The 14859-nt window shown below is 43.3% G+C and overlaps 1 non-coding gene across 1 annotated transcript; it reads left to right on the plus strand.

Annotated features, from left to right (window-relative positions):
- Positions 1 to 630: 630 nt before the first annotated feature.
- LOC120888237 (U6 spliceosomal RNA) lies at positions 631 to 737 on the plus strand. The gene has a single exon (XR_005731727.1). It is a non-coding gene; the product is annotated as a U6 spliceosomal RNA (small nuclear RNA).
- Positions 738 to 14859: the final 14122 nt, after the last annotated feature.

Here is a 14859-nt window from a genome sequence, read left to right on the forward strand (position 1 = left end):
TTCCCATCTAAAAAAGTCCCTTTAAATCTTATATTTAAAATGTCCTAAAGTTTATGAATCATCCTTAAAACATATCAGAAACCTATACAACTAATGACTTAAGAATTTCTAAAGTTAAGAATCTAAATAAAATAATATTTCTAACATTATTCTAAAACTGTGTCTTACAAAGCTATTTTAATTGATTCCTAAATTGATTCTCATAAAACTGGTTGAGCTCCTTTCTCAAAGAGTTTCTTTGTTTCTCAGTCAAGGTGCACTAGTTCTCAAAGTTACTTTGTTTCTCAGTCAAGGTGCACTAGTTCTCATGTCCTTTCAGAGGATGATTGTTGTCCGTTATTAGGTTTGTCCACAATGTACTAAGATAGAAGAATAGCCTTTTACTTTGTCCTTGATATGCTGAGGGGTATTAGAACAGCCTCCAAGGCATGAACTGCCTGTTCTGTTCTAGCCATCTGAAATTTAATTTGTTTGGCATTTAACATACTCATGCCTCCTGTGAGAAACATAAGCATGAAAATGCAAAGTCCCAATTACATAAAAAAGGGTCTCATGGTTTCGGTTACCCAGCAACCAGCGTGGCTTTGCCAGCATTCATCCTCACTGTGACCCTGTCAAGACAGTGAGTGGGTGCTCGCTTCGGCAGCACATATACTAAAATTGGAACGATACAGAGAAGATTAGCATGGCCCCTGCGCAAGGATGACACGCAAATTCGTGAAGCGTTCCATATTTTTAAAGACATAGAAGAAGACCTTAGAAGATGGAGAAATATACCCTGCTCATGGATAGGCAGAACTAACATCATCAAAATGGCGATATTACCAAAAGTTCTCTATAAGTTCAATGCAATACCAATCAAAATCCCAATGGCATTTCTTGTAGAAATAGATAAAAGAATCATGAAATTCATATGGAATAATAAAAGACCCAGAATAGCAAAAACAATGCTAAGCAGGAAGTGTGAATCAGGTGGTATAGCCATACCAGACTTCAAACTATACTACAGAGCAATAGTAACAAAAACAGCATGGTACTGGTATCAAAACAGGTGGGTGGACCAATGGTACAGAATAGAGGATACAGTAACCAATCCACAAAACTACAACTACCTTATATTTGATAAAGGGGCTAAAAGCATGCAATGGAGGAAGGATAGCATCTTCAACAAACGGTGCTGGGAAAACTGGAAATCCATTTGCATCAAAATGAATCTGAATCCCTATCTCTCGCCATGCACAAAAGTTAACTCAAAATGGATCAAGGAGCTTGATATTAAATCAGAGACACGGCATCTGATAGAAGAAAAAGTTGGCTACGATCTACATACTGTGGGATCGGGCCCCAAATTCCTCAATAGGACACCCATAGCGCAAGAGTTAACAACTAAAATCAACAAATGGGACTTACTCAAACTAATAAGTTTTTTCTCAGCAAAAGAAACAATAAGAGAGATAAATAGGGAGCCTACATCCTGGGAACAAATCTTTAATCCACACACTTCAGATAGAGCCCTAATAACCAGAATATACAAAGAACTCAAAAAATTAGACAATAAGATAACAAATAACCCAATCAATAAATGGGCCAAGGACCTGAATAGACACTTCTCAGAGGAGGACATACAATCAATCAATAAGTACATGAAGAAATGCTCACCATTGCTAGCAGTCAGAGAAATGCAAATCAAAACTACCCTAAGATACCATCTCACTCCAGTAAGATTGGCAGCCATTAGGAAGTCAAACAACAATAAGTGCTGGAGAGGATGCGGAGAAAAGGGCACTCTTGTTCATTGCTGGTGGGAATGCAAATTGGTGCAGCCAATTTGGAAAGCAGTATGGAGATTTCTTGGAAAGCTGGGAATGGAACCACCATTTGACCCAGCTATTCCCCTTCTCGGTCTATTCCCTAAAGACTTAAAAAGAGCATGCTACAGGGACACTGCTGCATCGATGTTCATAGCAGCACAATTCACGATAGCAAGATTGTGGAACCAACCTAGATGCCCTTCAATAGATGAATGGATAAAAAAAATGTGGCATTTATACACAATGGAGTATTACTCTGCATTAAGGAACGACAAAATCATAGAATTTGGAGGGAAATGGATGGCATTAGAGCAGATTATGCTAAGTGAAGCTAGTCAATCGTTAAAAAACAAATACCAAATGACCCCTTTGATATAAGGGGAGTAAACAAGGACAGGGTAAGGACGAAGAGCTTGAGAAGAAGATTTACATTAAACAGGGATGAGAGGTGGGAGGGAAAGGGAGTGAGAATGATATATAAGAGGAAAGGAGGGGTAAGACAAGATAATACAAATGGAAGAAATGATTTACAGTAGAAGGGGTAGAGAGAGAAAAGGGGAGGGGAGGGGAGGGGAGGGGGGATAGTAGAGAATAGGACTGACAGCAGAATACATCAGACACTAGAAAAGCAATATGTCAATCAATGAAAGGGTAACTGATGTGATACAGCAATTTGTATACGGGGTAAAGTTGGGAGTTCATAACCCACTTGAATCAAACTGTGAAAGATGATGTATTAAGAACTGTGTAATGTTTTGAACGACCAACAATAAAAAAAAAAAAAAAAGACAGTGAGTGGGGGATCGCCTTCACCAAAGCATCAACTGAGGCTGGGAATTCCACTCTCTGTGACCCTCTGCTGCTCTGCTAGTGAAGTCCTGGGCCGTACTCTCAGTGTTGCTGTTGAGAAGGTGGCCTCTGTCTCTCAGAGCTCTCCTTAGGTTACCTGTTGGCCCTCCTCACCTGGTGCTTCTTCTGCAGCCCAGTGGATACTGTCCAGGCCACAGCCTTGTCTTTCCAGTTTCTCTCCTCCTCTCTCATGCCAGCATCACAGCTTCCCTCAGGCAGTCCTGATAGACGTTCTGATCAGAAGCCTACCTCTCTGCTGCCCTTTGAAGACTGGCAGGACCCCAGGGGAAGGGGCTTTGCTTGGGTCCACACCTCTACCACACCATCCCAGACCCTGTCCTCTGCCATCCACCACTGTGTGAGCTCTCCTGCTGCTCCAGGAGCAGTCAGTCCCGAAGGCCAGGCCCCTGTGACAAGGACTTGTCCCTGTTTTCCAGTGGCAAATGCCTCATTTTCCTTAGTGGTTTAGGTATCCCTTTGTAAATCAAGAACATTGTTGGCCATTATGTTTGCTACAAAGTTTCTCCTGGATCAATGGTTTTGCTTTTGACTTGTTTTGAGTCATTTCTTTTTTACAATTATTTTTATTTATTATTTTTTAATTGACTTTATTTTAAAAATATTTATTTTAATTGAAGGTGGACACAATAACCTTTATTTTATTTTTATGTGGTGCCAAGGATTGAATCCAGTGCCTCATGTGTGTTAGGTAAACACTCTTACCACTGAGCCACAACCCCAGCCCCATTTTTTTTTATTTCTTTAAGTCAAATTTTAAGATTTTTTTTATTCATAAAGGACTTGTTAATTCCAATACTATCAACATATCCATCAACACTTTCTTAAATCTTCAAGCCATCTGCCACTCCACTTTTATTTTTCATAGAAATAAAAACTTCCTAAAACATTTTGAATTTCATCACATTAGAAAGAAAGAAAAGTACCAGTCTCCATTCTGATTCTCCTTCCGAATTTTTTTGTTTGTTTTTGGTTCAAGGGATTGAACCCAGGGTGCTTACATGCTGAGCCACACCCTCAGTCCTTTTTATTTATTTATTTTTTAAATTTTGAGATACAGAGTAGTCCTAAGTTGCTTAGGGCCTCACTACATTGCCCAGGTTGGCCTTGAATTTAAGATCCTCCTGTCTCAGCTTCTCAAGTCGTTGGAATTACAGGTGTGCGCTAGTTTATAATATTTTCTAATTAAATAATAAATACATATTTTAGGGTAGAACATTTGTGAAGTATGAAAAAGTATAAGGAAAACAACAACAACAAAATCAACAGTAAATCCACTGGTCAGATTAGAGATAATAGCTGAGAGCATTTTGGTTTATTTTAGGCACAACTACATTATGGATAGACTTGATTCCTTATTTGTTAATCTAATATTGAACCACCAGATTTTATATCTATGTCATTATATAGTCTTCAAAATCTTAATCCTAAAGAGCTATATAATATTTGTTATGAATATAGTATAGTGGTAACCATTCCAATAACTTGGTAATTGATCAATGAGAAAAAAAATTAATGAAGCAAAAATGTGTTAAAGATGTTTTCAAATAATTCCTCTGGTAAGTGATATCTGCCAGTGATCTTGGAGAGCACCTGCCTCAAGCTGAATTCTTTCTTTGTTTTATCTCTGACAAATGGTCTACTGTTAGGGGCTTTCTTGACCCATGTGACTGTGGGCCACGTGACTGCCCTGAGCACAACCCACACAGGAGAAGGTGCCAGGGGAAAGGGAACCCTGACGTCCTCAAGTCCTGGACTCTCCTAATCCTGAGAAAACTCTAATCCCATACAGAATCCAAAGCAGGCAATCATTCCTCCTTCCTGAGTCGCTAAAGCCCCAAGTGGGAAGAAAGAACTGTCATTCTTATTCTGACCCAATAAAGCCATTTGTTTTCTGTTCCTAGCTGTCTCCCAGATAGGAAGCTTACATTTAGATCTAGACAGACAGGAGACCCACAGAATTATTGGGGTCAAAGAGTGGAGGAGCCTGGGCTGGGGTTGTGGCTCAGTGGTAGAGCTCTTGCTAACACACCTGAAACACTGGATTCGATCCTCAGCACCACCTAAAAATAAAATAAAGATATTGTGTTCACCCATAACATATATATGTATTATATTATATATATTTATATATCATACATATATATGTAAAAGAGCAGAGGAACAGAAAGGAGATACTCATTGGATCTCACCCTGACCACCACTTGCCCAGCGACTCTGAAGTATCCCCGAGGATGGAGTACAGGTCAGGGAGGGCGGGTGTACCAGGATGGGACAGAGAAAGGTCACTGGACCAAGACTGTCTGCAGGTCTTTGCAGTGAGTAGACTCCCTGAGTGACCAGCAGCCTCAGGGTTATGTATCAAAGGCTTCATATCATCCTGTTTCACAGCTGAGAAACCAAAGTACAGAGAAATGTTAAGAGGTGGACATATTTCACTAGTGCAGTCATGATTTAGATGCAGACGTCTGATTCCAGAGCTCACATCCAGGCCACAGAATTCCAGCCCCATCTTGACAAAGCCTTCAGCTTCTCAAGCCTTGCTCACTCTGCTCTAATGTGGGCAAGGCAGAGGTAACTGCAGCTCTCACAGTGGGCACCCTCCAGGGTCCTGGAACCTGCAGTGGTTTCTAAGTTTCATCACAGTGACACTTCTGTGTCTGTGGGTCTTAGCATGGGGGTCTGTGGCCAACATTTAATTTAGTCCTACAATTGTCTATTTATAGCAACAGAAACAGTGTGGTCTATAAATAGAAGATAATAAAATTTTACTGTGAAATCTCATGAGTTTAATGTATTTGTTTCTATCAATGGTCAACCACTGAGTTCAAACAACTCAAGGCCGATCCAACAGCTGGCATCAGACTTTGCAAAGCTGGCACAGGGGAAGCAAGCCTGTGAGGACCCAGCCTGATCTGCAGGCCCCTCCCCTCCCATCTCTCGTCAGTGCCCTTTCCCTGTTCTCAGTGAGGAAATCTAGGCACCTGGCATCAACATTTTACAGTTCAGGGTGAATTCTGAGTATGGTGCTGCTGAGTATTTAAGTTGTCTATTCTTAGCTACAGGGGGTGCGAAGGAGGGCAGAGGGAAGGGAGAAGAAGTGGACTGTCTTTCATGCTAATGATGGTGGGAGGGAGAGAGAGGACAGGCATTAGCTTTTCTTTTTCCTCTTCTCCCAATAGAAAGCTTGCAGAGCAGTGTGTGGGGGATTGAGAGAATGTGGAGAAATGGGAAACCCTGGCCTTCTGCTTGTGAGACCTGGGATTTAGTTCTTACTGTGCAGTTTTCCAGCTTCAAACAATGGGCAAAAGGCCCTTCCTTTGGGCCTTTAGCTCTTCAGCAGCAAATCTCAATGTCAATGAGACATTTAAGGCTCTTTCTCCTGATTCTCTGTGATTCTGTACTCAGGCATCCCAGGGATCACCGCATGGAGGTCAACAGCAGTTTGTCCACAACTGATAAATACGTGGTTTATACAACAGGAAGAGCATTTTCAACCCAGGATTCATGTCACTGTCCTCCCTCAAGACTCCTTCTCATCAGCACACCTTTCCACACACAGGGACTCTCCTCTGGTCCTCGTGATGGTTGTATTGGTAGAGCACACTATCTGGAATCTCCAGGGTCCCAGGGAAAGCATGGGGTCTTCACCTTCTGTGATCCTCAGCAGGAATGTGCAGGCAAACCCTAGACTGCATTATCTAGAACCCTCAGGGACCGGAGCTTCCAGAATCCTCTGTGGTGAGTGAGGAAACCATTGAACTGCATTACCCACAATCCTAAGGGGGAACTTTAGTTTCAGAATTTTCTGCAGTGAGTTGGAAAAACACAGGACTATATTACCCACAAATCTCGGTGCCAGCGGCTCTCAGGATCCTCTGTTGTGAGGGCTGAGAGCTTATCTACAGTATCCAGAATCCTTGGTGAGGTGTGTTTCCCAGGTGAGTATGCAGCCTGCAACTCCCAGAGGCCTCCCAAATGAGTGCTGTGCATTATACAGGTCAGATTACACCACCTACAATTCCTGGGGACACACTGGTGAATGTGTTGCCTGCAATTCCAGGAGGCTTCTACAGTGAGGTCTTCAGTACCAAGGCAAGCATGTGGCCTTCAGTTCTCATGGCCCTTGCAGTAGGGGCATGTAGGCAAAACACTGGACTACCTTATCCAGAGTCCTCAGGGGGAATTGCAGTTCCCACGATCTGCAATAGTGAGGGCTTCAGGGTAGGGAGCTGAACTACACTACCTAGAATTCTTGGAGGTGCCCCGTGACCATGTGGCCTGGAACTCTCAGAGGCTTCCACAGTGAGGGCTATGGAGGCAGAAGGCAGGACTATGCTACCCAGAATCCCTAGAGGCCTGCAGCTCCCAGACACCTTCCTTTTGAGTACTGCCAGGGCAAACTTTGTATTGCACTACACAGACTCCTCAGGGGTGTCTAGGCTTGTGCTACACAGATCCCAGAGCTATGATGGTGAAGTCCACTTAGGTAGGATAGACTGTACTACCCAGAATAATCAATGGCCCACAGCTCTCAGAGACCTCTGCGTCAGGGCTGACTGAGTAGAAGTGACTACAGTACTCACAATTTCTGGATGCTCTGAGCTCTAAGTAGTCACTGTACAGTTGAACATAGCACCAGGGTATAATACCCATGATCCTTGGGGGCTTGCAGCTCCCAGAATCCACTGTAGTGAAGCTCATGGGCAGAACACCAGAATACACTGTCTAGAATCCCTAGGGATGCCTGAGTGACTGTGTAGCCTACAATTCCTAGAGATCCATGCAGTGGGGGCTGCATTGTAGAAGACTGGATTACACTACCCAGAATTCTGGGTGGGGGTATGAGGTTGAATGTGCTACTTGAAGCCCCCATAGACCTCTGAAGTGAGGGCTGAGTGGGCAGAATGTCAGGCTACAGTGTTCAGAATCACTAGGGGTGCCTGAGTAACCTGCAGCTCACAGAGACCTCTGTAGCTGGCCTGCAATGTGGAATATAAGACTGCACTACCCAGAATCCTGATGGTATGAGGGTGAATGTGCTACTTGCCCTCCCCCCCAGGCTTCTGGTGTGAGGCTGCATGGGTAGAACACCAGAGTCCACTTGCCATGGTTCTCCAGGGTGCCTGGGCCAGCCAGCACATGGCACACAGCTTCCATGGTCCTTTTTTAAAAAAAAAAAAAAAAAAACAAGCACTCTACTGACCAAGCTATATTCTCAGCCCTGATCTGTAATCTTTTTTTAAAAATATTTTATTTACATTTTAGTTTTCGGCAGACACAACATCTTTGTTTGTATGTGGTGCTGAGGAAGGAACCTGGGCCACACCCATGCCAGGTGAGCACACTACCGCTTGAGCCACATCCCCAGCCCCTTTCATGGTCCTTAAGGGCAAAGACTGTGTGAGCAGAGCACCAGACTACACTGTCCAGAAACCCTGAGAACCCTGAATCTGTGTAGCCTGCAGCTCCCAGAGGCATCCACGGTGAGAGCTGGACAGGCAGGACAGACTAAATGACCTAGAATGCTCTCAGAGGCTACTGGAAATTTGGTCTGAGCTCAGGTCCTTCTACCCTCCTACAGTGATCACCCTGGGCTGGGAATTAACAGATTTTCTTAAAACCCCTGATTCTAAAATGGAGCAGTCCCAGGCTAAGTCACTCTGTCTCAAAGACCACACGTCCCAGAAGCCTCTGAGGGGTCTGTTTCTGGCCTCTGCCCTTGGGATGAGGGTCTAGACTCCCTGTAACTGCCTCCCTCTCTGCCTCTGCCTGCCTGTCTCAGGCTGCTGCAGCACTTGGCCTGGTGGAGTGCAGGGAGGGGGTCTCCTGGACTCCATTTCTCCTCTTCTGAGATTCCACTCCTCAGGTGCCACAGCCAGACCTAATTAGAGCAGTGGGAACATATTTTATTCATTAACTGCTGAGGGTGGAAGAGGTGCTGACATTCACCAGGGAGCCAGGAAAGGCCCCGCCTCTGAGCTGGGAGGAGCTCCTGCACAGCGCATAGCCAAAGGGGCGTGGTCAATAAGGGGCAGGGCCTTGCCGCCATCTTTAATGCCGCCTCCTTGAGAGTGAGGAGTTGGCTTCCTCCTCAGGACCAACCCGGGATAGCCTCATTCCTGGGAGTGTTGGGTCACTCCACAGGGAGTGGCAGAGCTCCCTTCTCAGAGCAGATTGAGAGAGACACCCAGGTTTCAGACTCTCGTGGGTCATGCCTCCAGGGGCTCACAGAGCTCTGTTCTCCTCAGAGCAGCCTCAGCGGACTCTTAGCTTAGGGACTTTTGTGAGTCCTGTCTCTAGGGATGCCTGGGGTTCCCTTCTCCTCAGCAGCCTGAGAGAGACACCTGTTGTGGGGACCCTTTTGGGCCACGTCTCTAGGTGCGCCTGGGGCTCCCTTCTCCTCAGAGTGGCCTGAGGGAGACACCTGGCATGGGCACCCTCATGGGTTATGTCTCTAGGGATGCCTGGGGTTCCGTTCTCCTCAGAGCAGCCTGAAGGAAACGCCTGGTGTGGGGGCCATTTTGGGCCACATTCTAGGGACACTGGGGGAGCTCCTCATCCTTACAGCAGCCTGAGGGAGATGCCAGGCCTGGGGACGCTCGTAGGTCATGTCTCTAATTAGGCCCGGGATTCCCTTCTCCTCAGAGTGGCCTGGGGCAGATGTCAGGGTTGCTGTGCCTGGCCAAAGGGTGCGTGGTAAACTAGAGGTGGGGCCTCACCGCCATCTTTAATGCCGCCTCCTTGAGAGTGAGGAGCCTGCTTCCCCCTCAGGACCAACCCGGGATAACCTCAGTCCTTGGAGTGTTGGGTCACTCCACAGGGAGTGGCAGAGCTCCCTTCTCAGAGCAGATTGAGAGAGACCCAGATTGGCACTCTCGTGGGTCATGCCTCCAGGGTCCCGCAGAGCTCCCTTCTCTTCAGAGCAGCCTTAGTGGACTCTTGCATTAGGGACTTTTGTGAGTCGTGTCTCTAGGGGTGCCCAGTACTCCCTTCTCTTCACACTGGTCTGAGGGAGATGCCAGGTGTGGGGAGCCTCATGGGTCACAATTCTAACTAGGCCTGGGGTTTACTTCTCCTCAGAATGGCCTGAGGGAGATGCCTGGTGTGTGGACCCTCGTGGGTTATGTCTCTTTGGATGCCTGGGTTTCCCTTCTCAGAGTAGCCTGGGGGAGATGCCTGGCTTGGGGACCCTCATGGGTCATATTTCTAGAGAAGCCTGCGGTTTTCTTCTCAGAGCAGCCTGAGGAGATGCCTAGCATGGGGACCCTCATGGGTCATATCTCTAGGGACACCTGTGATTCCCTTTTCCTCAAAAAAGCCTCAGAGAGATGGCTCAGATGCTTCTGGAAGCTCTGGCAGCTGGTGGGGGATCTTGGCATGAGGAGCAAACCCTGTCCTGGACCTGAGAGCTGAGGGCAGCCTTGGCTGTCAGCCCCACTCTGTCCTTCACAATTTCATCCTGGCTCCCTGTGCAGCAGTGACCCTTCCTTAGGCTGTGACCCTCATCATCTTAACATAGTGACTCAGGGTGGTTTCTAGGGAACCTGGCAGGGAGGAGGGAGGAATGTACAGCCTAAGGGAAGGGGACATCAGTTCACTTCCTTGTTTACCTTAGTGTTTAAATGGTTGTTTTTTCTTGCAGTGTTAAAATAGTAGAAAAATTTGAAAAGTACATATGTTAACAGCCCACTATGTTATTTTAAAAATAGATGCAGAAAAAGCATTCTACAAAGTACAACATCCCTTTATGTTCAAAACTCTAGAAAAATTAGGGATAACAGGATCATAACTCAACATTGTAAAAGCAATCTATGATAAGCCACAGGCCAGCATCATTCTGAATGGAGAGAAATTGAAGGCATTCCCTCTAAGATCTGGAACAAGACAGGGATGCCCTCTCTCACCACTTCTGTTCAACATAGTTCTCGAAACACTGGCCAGAGCAATTAGACAGACGAAAGAAATTAAAAATTTTTTTAAATTTTTATTTTTGGGTGGTTACAAGTGACCACTGAGCCATATCTCCAGCCCTATTTTGTATTTTAGAGATCTTACTGAGTTACTTCATGCCTTGCTTTTGCTGAGGCTCATTTTGAAGTCAAGATTCTTCTGCCTCAGCCTTCTGAGCCGCTTAAGTTTAAATATATTACTTCTAACAAAGCCAGAATTTATTAAAAATACATCCCATGTTTTTTGTGGAACCGAAGTCATGAACCACATTTTTCTTTTTTTTATCTCTGCTTAGTTTATTTTTGATTTTTTTTTGGTTGTAGAAGGGCACAATACATTTATTTTATTTATTTATTTTTATGTGGTGCTGAGGATCAAACCCAGTGCCTCACACATGCTAGGCAAGCATCTACCACTGAGCTACCACAGCCACACATTTTTCTTTTGGTGGAGAGTTTAATTAGCAAGAAGCCACCCCTCCAGGACCCTCTTGCTAAGTCCTCCTCCTCCAGACCCTTCCTCTCCTCCAGACCTCACCTGTATTCTATGGCCCTGCATGTCCTCTTAACCACCCTTCCCCCTCCTTCCTACCCTGCCTCTCCTCTAGGTCCTACTCAGGTTCCAGGGCCTGTCCCTCCCTCATGTCCCATCCATCTGCCAGACCCTGCTGCCTTGTGACTCATTCTCCCTCTCCTTCAGACTCTGTCTCTCCTCCAGATCTTTCCCTTCTTTCTGTCCTGCCCCTCCTGCAGACCTCACCCTCCTCCTCTTTAAAAATTTTTTTTGTTGTTGTTGCACATGGACAAAATGCCTTTATTTTGTTTGTTTATTTTTATGTGGGGTGCTGGGGTTTGAACCTCGTGCCTCACACATGCTAGGCAAGTGCTCTACCACTGAGCCATAACACCAGCCCAACTGTACTCCTCTTTAAGACCCTGCCTCTTCTCTAGACCCCACCCATCTTCCAGGCCCCTTCTTCCTCCTGCTCTCTCTCCACCTCCTCCAGACTCTGCCCCTGCTAGTCTAGGATGAGCAGCTCTCTGGCTGCTGTGCTAATTGGCAGTATATTTATAATGGTGCACAAATAATGTCATATAAGCACTGACATCCTGCATTGGATGAATTATCTTGACTATATCAGAATTCTATATACCATAAAATAACTTTAGAAAAGTCACCTTTTTCTTTTATTCTCTATAGATCATGAACATTTGATATAAATTCAGAATTTGTTAAAGGGCAGATGACAGCCAGCCTTGAGCCCTGATGATCCCAGGATCCCATCCAGTGGGAGAACTGTAAGTACCAGTCCAAGGTTTTGTATGCTAATTGATTCATTTAGTTTTCTTATTTTAGAATTATTTTGTAATGTAATTCTCCATGGTCTGCAGGTCTCCAATTCTGTGCAGTAGGTTTTTCCTATTCAATTTTTGATTAATATTCTTTCAGTTTTCTACAGAAATTTTCAAAATATATTTTTAGTTGTCAGTGGATCTTTTTATTTTATTTATTTATTTTGTTTATTTATATGTGGTGCTGAGGATTGAACCCAGGGCCTAACATATGCCAGGCAAATGCTCTGCCTTTGCACCACAACTCTAGCCCTCTATAGAATTTTTAATTCTGTGAACTTATTTTTTTTAAAGGAATATTTTAAAAATTACTTTTACTATACTTTGTTTTTGATTGAGAGAATTGGCTTGTTTGAGAGAATTTTATTGTTTGGAAATGCTCATAATCAAATGATTTTAATTAATTTCCACTTATTAAGGTATCTTTGGAGACTGCATGTGCAGCTCAGTAGCAGAGCACTTGCCCTGGCATGTGAGAGCCATGGAGTCCATCCCAGCACCACAGACACAGAAGATGTCTTTGACAGGACTCAAGCATGAGAGGTATGCTTTAAAAAGATCATGTATTGGGGCTGGGGTTGTGGCTCAGTAGTGGAGCACTCACCTAGCACATGCAAGGCCCTGGGTTTGATCCTCAGCACCACATAAAACTAAGAAAATAAAACAAAGGTATTGTGTCCAACTACAACTAAAAATAAATAAAGATTTTTTAAAAAGGTCATGTATTTACACATACATACATATACCACAGTGCCTCTTCCAAATTCATATGAAATTATTCTAAAAAAATTTCAAATCAGTTTTAAAAGAGAAGAGGGATGATGATATTTTTAATGTCAACTATTGATATTTTATGATATTTAAAACCACTATTGATGAAATTTCCTGAGATGCAAATTATTACAAAATGTAAGAGACAAGTCAGTAGCTGCTTTTTTGTAATTCAGATACATTTACTAAAAATAAGCTTTTTAAAGAACAGATATTTTCTTCTTCTCAAATTTAGAAAGCATTTCCATATGTCCTATTAAAGTTCTACATTCATCAGAAAGTTCTCTTATTCCTGGCATACAAAGGGATGGGCCTTCTAATGAGCATGATACTTTATGTTGTCAGAAATTCTTGTGGGAGAACTCTTTAAGTGTTTTGCCTCTGTTCAAAATATGATTTAAAAATGTATCAATTTGCTTTTGATTTCATAAACTTGTCTTTCTTTTGAAATTATGTATTTATTAGTATTTAGGTTTATTTCATGTGGAAAATGCCATGATTACATTTTATCCTAATGTTGGTGCCCCTATGTGCTTATAAGGTGGCTTTCAGAACACAGTTGAGTATCTCTCTCATATTTGCTGGATTCATTAGAAAAGTACGTGCACTTTTGATCATATTTAAATGATTACATTTGAATTATTAGAAGCAGAAATCAGACATGTTAGTATTGTGAGCTGAACAAAGTGCAGATTTACTTTAATCATTTTGAGGAGGTTGGCTTCTGCCCTGTTCTGTACCTGCCATAGTTGTCTGTTATCAGATGTCTCACCTGGAGATTTTTTTTTTTTTGCACTGGGGATTAAACCTAGGGCCTTGCATGTGCTATTCAAGCCCTGAGCTACATATGCCCCCAGTCCTTGTTACAATTTCATTTTGAGACAGGGTCTAGCTGAATTTCTGATGTCAGCCTCAAATTTGTGATCCTTCTGCTTTATCCTCCCAAATAGCTGAGATGACAGGCATGTGTCAAAGTGCCTGGCTTGTCCTGGAGGATTTTGAGGTCAGTATCACATGTTTCCAATGTGTTAATAATTTTCTAAGCTAGATTATGTTCATTTTTCTTATCAATAGTCAATAAAGCCTTTTTGTTGTTTTGATGGTATGCTTAATGTGAACATGCTTTATGATGTGACAGCACTGTTTATGATGGTCTAGCTATTCCAATACACTATAAGGAGAGTATTTTGATTCTGAGAGTCTCAAGTGTTTTAGGCCCAACATGTTTTCTAAGAGGAATGATTATTTATTTTCTATTTGATTACACAAATAAGACACAAATTCTTCTTTTTTTCCTTTTGTGGTTCTGGGGGTTGGTCCTAGGGCTTCCTGCATGCTAGGAAATCTTTCTACCACTGAGCTACATCCCCAGCCCCATAGATCCTTTAGTTGTTATTAGCTTCAATAAAATAAAATTACTTAAAATTTCAACTAGATTGAGCCTGATGTAAGAGTTTGGGTATCCATAGCCCCTTGTGATTTCTAAAAGGTAGAGTATTTTCCCACAACAAAGCAGCATCTAATATCACTCCTGGACTGAGCTGACATCTCTGCTTCTCTTGGTTCACCACTTCCTGCAGAGGTCTTGGAGGAAATGACTATTTCTTTGACTATATGTCCCAGTGACAAATATTTGATTATATTGCTGCTAAAAGTTATGCATAGAAATAAAATAGAGACAGGGATTCTTTGGGATAAGTGATTCAGTCACAGTGAGTCAATTTGCATTAGGACATTTTTTTTTAAAGTCACTCTTTCGGGAAAGTTAAACCATGAGTTGAAATAGAATCTCTAAAATGTCATTTTCCCGCCCTCTAGTGATCAAGTTTTAAGAAGACAAACCTAGAACCTAGTGATAGCATAAAAATATTGCCGCAGCCCGGGGGGGGGGGGGAGGGGTGACAAATAACTTGTGTATGTTGATACAGCAGGAATAGGAGCCATTTATTGTAGGACAACAGAGCTATTTATACATTTTGCACAGTTTATCTTAATTAGCATAAACTAGATACATCAGTCAACCAATAAGGAATCTCCACACTTAATGGCTGCTTTTGTTACTTCTCAAACCACTCCCTCTGCCATTTTGCCAGGCACCATCCAGA

This window comes from Ictidomys tridecemlineatus, chromosome 11 (genome assembly GCF_052094955.1).
Source record: "Ictidomys tridecemlineatus isolate mIctTri1 chromosome 11, mIctTri1.hap1, whole genome shotgun sequence".
In the NCBI taxonomy this organism is placed as follows: domain Eukaryota; kingdom Metazoa; phylum Chordata; class Mammalia; order Rodentia; family Sciuridae; genus Ictidomys; species Ictidomys tridecemlineatus.